The sequence below is a fragment of the Rhinoderma darwinii genome, chromosome 5, assembly GCF_050947455.1.
Source record: "Rhinoderma darwinii isolate aRhiDar2 chromosome 5, aRhiDar2.hap1, whole genome shotgun sequence".
Classification (NCBI taxonomy): Eukaryota; Metazoa; Chordata; class Amphibia; order Anura; family Rhinodermatidae; genus Rhinoderma; species Rhinoderma darwinii.
Window position 1 is genome coordinate 297,849,063 of NC_134691.1, and position 5,723 is coordinate 297,854,785.

Consider the following 5,723-nt stretch of genomic DNA (forward strand, 5'->3'; position numbering starts at 1 on the left):
AGAGCGACCTGTGTGTCTCCACCCTGTCACTATGACAACAAGTCTACTCTATGCTGCGTTTGTGGGCGGTGCATGCGCCGTTGAGCATGACTTCTCGGCAAATGTTATGAGTGACGTTATTCGTTTATAGTTAAAAGTTATTATTCCGCGTTTCGAGTTAGTACCGGATAGTACAACCGCAGGTTATGTGTTCTGTATACCTTATGTATGCACACATCACAACTGCCAGTAGTACGGTCGCTCCCTCAACAATGTAGTTCATGAAATCGCACCGCAAAAAATGGCGTGCGATTTTTGTGCCGCGATTTTATAAATCTCCCATAAATACTCCATAGTTGCCAACATTTGAACACTTTTTCCCAGTACACTTAGACCCTGTTCACACGGAGTTTTTTGCAGGCAGAAACTTCTGCCTGGAAAAATCAGCTCCGGTTTTTTTGAAGTGGTTTTGCACCACACGCAGTTTCTTGAGGCTTTTTTTTTTAGCTAGCTCTACAACAGAAAGATGGAAAAACCGCAAGCGTTATTTGCTGAAAAACGTGGTTATTTTCGACTCCCATTGATTTCAATGGGGTTTTTAAGGCAGAAAACATCTCAAGATAGGGCATGTTGCTTCTTTTTGCCGCGGGCGTTTTTTTTTTTTTGCTCGCGTGTGAACAGGGCCTTTGGGTGTGACGTCTTTGGTGGGTGTGTCTTCTGTGGGTGTGACTAGTGGGACGTGGATTTCCAAAATTTCTGCATACAAATAAACAGATAAAACTATCGGCACTACTTTGGCTGACAACTACTATGGTGGCCGGTATCTCTCTCTGGTTATCTGGTTGTATACGCGGGGTGATGTCTTACATTATCACTTGGGCTAAGTGATATGTGCCAACTGCTGACCACTACTGGTACTGTAAAAATCAGGGTTGATAATGCCACACTCAGTGCTCCTTGTAGGTAGTGCCACACACTCCCCTCGCTGTAGCTGGTGCCCCCTGCCCCAGTAGATAGAGCAATTGTGGCTCCCTCTAGAAGGGGAATCCCCAACCAGTGCTTTGCTGACGCTCTGCTCGCGGATTCCTCTCCTGGAGGAGCCCCTGATGTCACTGTCCATATAGACAGTATGACGGATTAAAGAAAATTGTGCAGGAATTACAGCATCTGCGCCAGGCAGAGATGATTTTTTTTTCCTTAGGAGGAGTTTTTTTCTATATTCAGTTGACGACGCATTTCTGGACTGCATCGGTCCCTTCAACAGACCTGATCAGACAGTCAAATGAATAAAGAAAAAAAACTCCTTCTAAAGAAAAAAATCATCTCTCATTATCATTCTTTTCTATCTGCCAGGCACCGATCCCGTAATTACTACACAATTTTCTTTAACCCTTCATACCAAGATCTGTCCTCCCAGGAAACCACAGTGGGTGGCAGTCGGCTTCCACACAGAACGACACAGATTTTGGAGGCGCACCGTCTCCCGTTATTTTCTTCAAACTCCCTATATGCTGTATATATATGCTCATATATAGACAGTGACGCTAAGGGCTCCGGCCCGGGGGCTCCAGCGCTCCAGGAGCAGCCTTACTTCACTGTCCATATATAAGCAGAATTAGGAGCGGAATCCCCGGCCAGTAGCCGCATCAGTTACCCCCCCCCCCCCTACTTCCTCAGGAGATGCAGCAGCCACCCCCTACTACTTCCTTAGCATTCACAGCAGATGTCACCCTCCTACTTTCTCTGGAGTTGCAACAGCTGCCCAACTAATTCCTCAGGAGTCGCAGTAGCCACCCCCCTCCTACTTCCTCAGGAGTTGCAGCAACCTCCCCCCTGCCCCCTTCTACTTCCTCAGAAGTCACAGCAGCTGTCCCTCTCCTACTTCCTCTGACGAAGCAGCAGCCGTTCCCCTCCTGCTTCCTCAGTAGTCACATTAGCCGCCCCCCTCCTGCTTCCTCAGGAGTCGCAGCCGCTCCCTGCCCCCTTCTACTTCCTCAGAAATTGCAGCAGCTGTCCCCCTCCTTCTTCCTCCGGAGTCGCAGCAGCCGTCCTTTCTCTACTTCCTCAGGAGTTGCAGCAGCCATCGCCCTCCTACTTCCTCACTAGTCGCAGTAACCGCATCCCCTTCCTCCTCACGAGTCACGGCAGCTGCCCCCTACTTCCTCAGGAATCGCAGCAGCTGCCCCCCCTGCCCTCTCCTCCATCAATAATTGCAGCAGCTGTTTCCCTCCTATTTGTTCAGGAGTAGCCACCCCTCTCCTACTCACTTAGGAATTGCAGCAGCCCCCCTACTACATTCTCAGTAGTCACAGCAGCCACCCCCCTCCTACTTCCTCAGATGTCACAGCGACCCCCTCTTACGTTCGATAGGAGGTGCAGAAGCTGCCCTCTCCTACTTTCTCAGATTTTTTTTAGGAGAAATTAGCTAGGAGGTTATTTTTGCATTGTGTTTGATGTTTATGTTTTTTATGAGAAATTAATTAACATACACAAACTACACGGTCCATAATTCCATGGACTAAAATATGCCCTCTTTGCTTTGTCGTACTGAATACGATTATTAGTTTCAATAGTTTTTCATTTTAAAATAAGAAAAGAGGATTACAAAATAGAATTCAAAAAAGAAAAGGGGATAAACATACATACACTAAAGAAAATCTCTTATTACTTAGCTGCCCAATTTTTATTACCATTTTGTATCCAGTTGCCACTATATACTATGAGAGCCGCATGTTTTATATGGAGGTCTACTATTTTGAAATGTATTAATCTATCGATATCTGAGGTTCCCCTACTTGCTATGGAATATTATGTACCTTACCTATGTCTGGGGGAACGGATTAGAAGAGGGATTGCCACTATGGCCCACTTGTTTGATAATAACATCTTAGTCACGTTTGACATCTTTTAAGAAATGCTCTTTACCTAATTCTAGGTTTTATACATTTTTGCAAATTTGACACTTTCTATCATCTATTGACCTAGTACAAGGTAATGCCCAATATCCTCGTCTCTCTAATTTCCTCCTGGGAAAGCGACCGGCCATAAGAGGCTTGTCGGAAGCATATGCCTCCCTAGGTATAAAAGTTAATCAATATATTCTATGCACCCAAAAATGGTGCAATTAAAAAATACAACTCGTCCCGCAAAAAACAAGCCCTTATACGGCTATGTCGACGGAACAAAAAAAAAAAAAAAGTTACCACTCTTAGAATGCGACAGTGAAAAAAAACTAAAATAATCTTTGGTCAACGCACAAAAGGACCTTGTCATTAAGGGGTTAAGTAAAATTTATTTTGTTAAAAAAAGATAAATAAATTAATATGTTTCTGCCTTATTGCATCCGTGTCTTTTTAAAAAATTTAGATATTAAAATCAATGAAAGGTTAAATAGATGATACAATTGAAGTGTTTTTCTGTTTTTGTACATTTTCTGGACAGAGCTCTTAAGACGGCCACCAATATTCATTTTTTTACCTGTCTCAATGACATTACAGAACCAGAAATCCTCTTTTAAAGAGGCTCTGTCACCAGATTTTGCAACCCCTATCTGCTATTGCAGCAGATCGGCGCTGCAATGTAGATTACAGTAAAGTTTTTATTTTTAAAAAACGAGCATTTTTGGCCAAGTTATGACCATTTTTGTATTTATGCAAATGAGGCTTGCAAAAGTACAACTGGGCGTGTTTAAAGTAAAAGTACAACTGGGCGTGTATTGTGTGCGTACATCGGGGCGTGTTTACTACTTTTACTAGCTGGGCGTTCTGAAGAGAAGTGGATGATACTCGAGAGATCACGCTGTGTCGTCACTCACAGGTCCTGCATCGTGTCGGACGAGCGAGGACACATCGGCACCAGAGGCTACAGTTGATTCTGCAGCAGCATCGGCGTTTGCAGGTAAGTCGATATAGCTACTTACCTGCAAACGCTGATGCTGCTGCAGAATCAACTGTAGCCTCTGGTGCCGACACGATGCAGGACCTGGGGCAGGAAGTGAGTGACGTCACAGCGTGATCTCTCGAGAACACGGCTGTGTCTGTGCACTGCCAGAAGCTGGGCGTTCTGAAGAGAAGTGGATGATACTCTTATCTACATTGCAGCGCCGATCTGCTGCAATAACAGATAGGGGTTGCAAAATCTGGTGACAGAGCCTCTTTAAAGTCAATGGGCTCATTCAAGAAAATTGCAGCATAAACTAGATTGGTCTGATTCTGGATTTGGCCTCGACCATTCAAGTCAATAGTTTAGTGAAAAAAATCGCACACTGACAATACCCACGTGCAGTCCATTTTTCACTGACAAATTGCTCTGATGAATTGCTCGGAGATGCTTAAAAAAAATTGTGCGGTTTTTTTGAAGGACATAAAAAAAAAAAACAACTCATGATCACTGATGATAAACGGACGTTAAAAACTGGCAGAAAAAACCATTATTCCCTGATGAGACTTCAGGGCTCCTCTGAATAAGCCCTAAAGGAGACTTTATACCCCCATAACCCCTCTGTTTGGACACTTCACTACGCCTTCAGGACTCATTTATTCACATGGTCTGATGCCATATTCTTTTTATCGGTGTCCTTATCTTTGTCATCATTACGTGAGGGTTATTTGAGGTAGGTTCTTTTCTGGGGGAGTTAGTATTGGGCTGCTTATCAGGGCAGTATCTCCCAGTTGAACCAGTTATAGCTGCTTTTTTAAATGTTTTTATTGTGTTTGTGGAGTATTTTTTGTTAATAAATGTATACGCTTTATTATATATTCTTTGTGTCTAAAATACTTTTTGCCATATACATACCCATATACAGGTTCTTTGTCTTTCTCCACTAAAGGAGTCTGGCATTTTGTCGATACAATTGTGCCAATCAGTTCAGTCATCAGATGCCCTTATTTAAAAGACACATTAGAAACCTCTGGCATACTTACATACCAACCAATTCTATAGAAGGGAGACTTTTCTTACATGTACACAATTTATTAAAAAACAAACAAAAATACAACGGATTACAAAGATTACAAAGGATAAAAATACATATTTACAATAAAATGTGGAATTACAACAAAATATTTAATCTGGTTTTTAAATCCATCTCCCGTTTGTATAGGCCTCTGAGTTTACCCCTTAAATATAGATGAGTCAGTGGTCTCTTAATTTAGACATTTATTCCATAGCAAGTCATATTCTACTATTTTCTTGTGATGCAGCGCCCCCTACGATCCTGAATGTATCAAGTATAAAACTATTGGATTACTTCTGCTTAACGGTTATCAATACTGCTCAGAGGAACTGTAGCTTCGTTCCCATCTGCATCGTGCTTCTGTTCATGGGTTCCATCAGGGGAACCTTTGAACGGAACAATAGCTTTCCATTTTCATTACCATCGATTTCACAAAGTGGTCACTCAACTGAGACATGGATGTAAAGAACTACACCTTTTTCAAAATGGTTCTGGTGTAGTGCTTCAACACCTATTTCAAGACAGTCAACAGATTTTGAATGAGTAATACATTTTTCATAGTATTTTTATTAGATTTTCATTTTTTTACTATTTCCTATTGCGGTTTGTTAAAATGAAATGCATTAAAAACAATGGTGACCTATCCGAGCGTAATGCATCTTCATAGTCTCATTTTACTCTTGACCGTAATAATGTTCAAAGTGGAAAAATTGGATTATCACAAAACTGCTTTGTCATAGTCCCTTAATACATATAAATTATTATTAACTCATTTTTAGGAACTCACTCA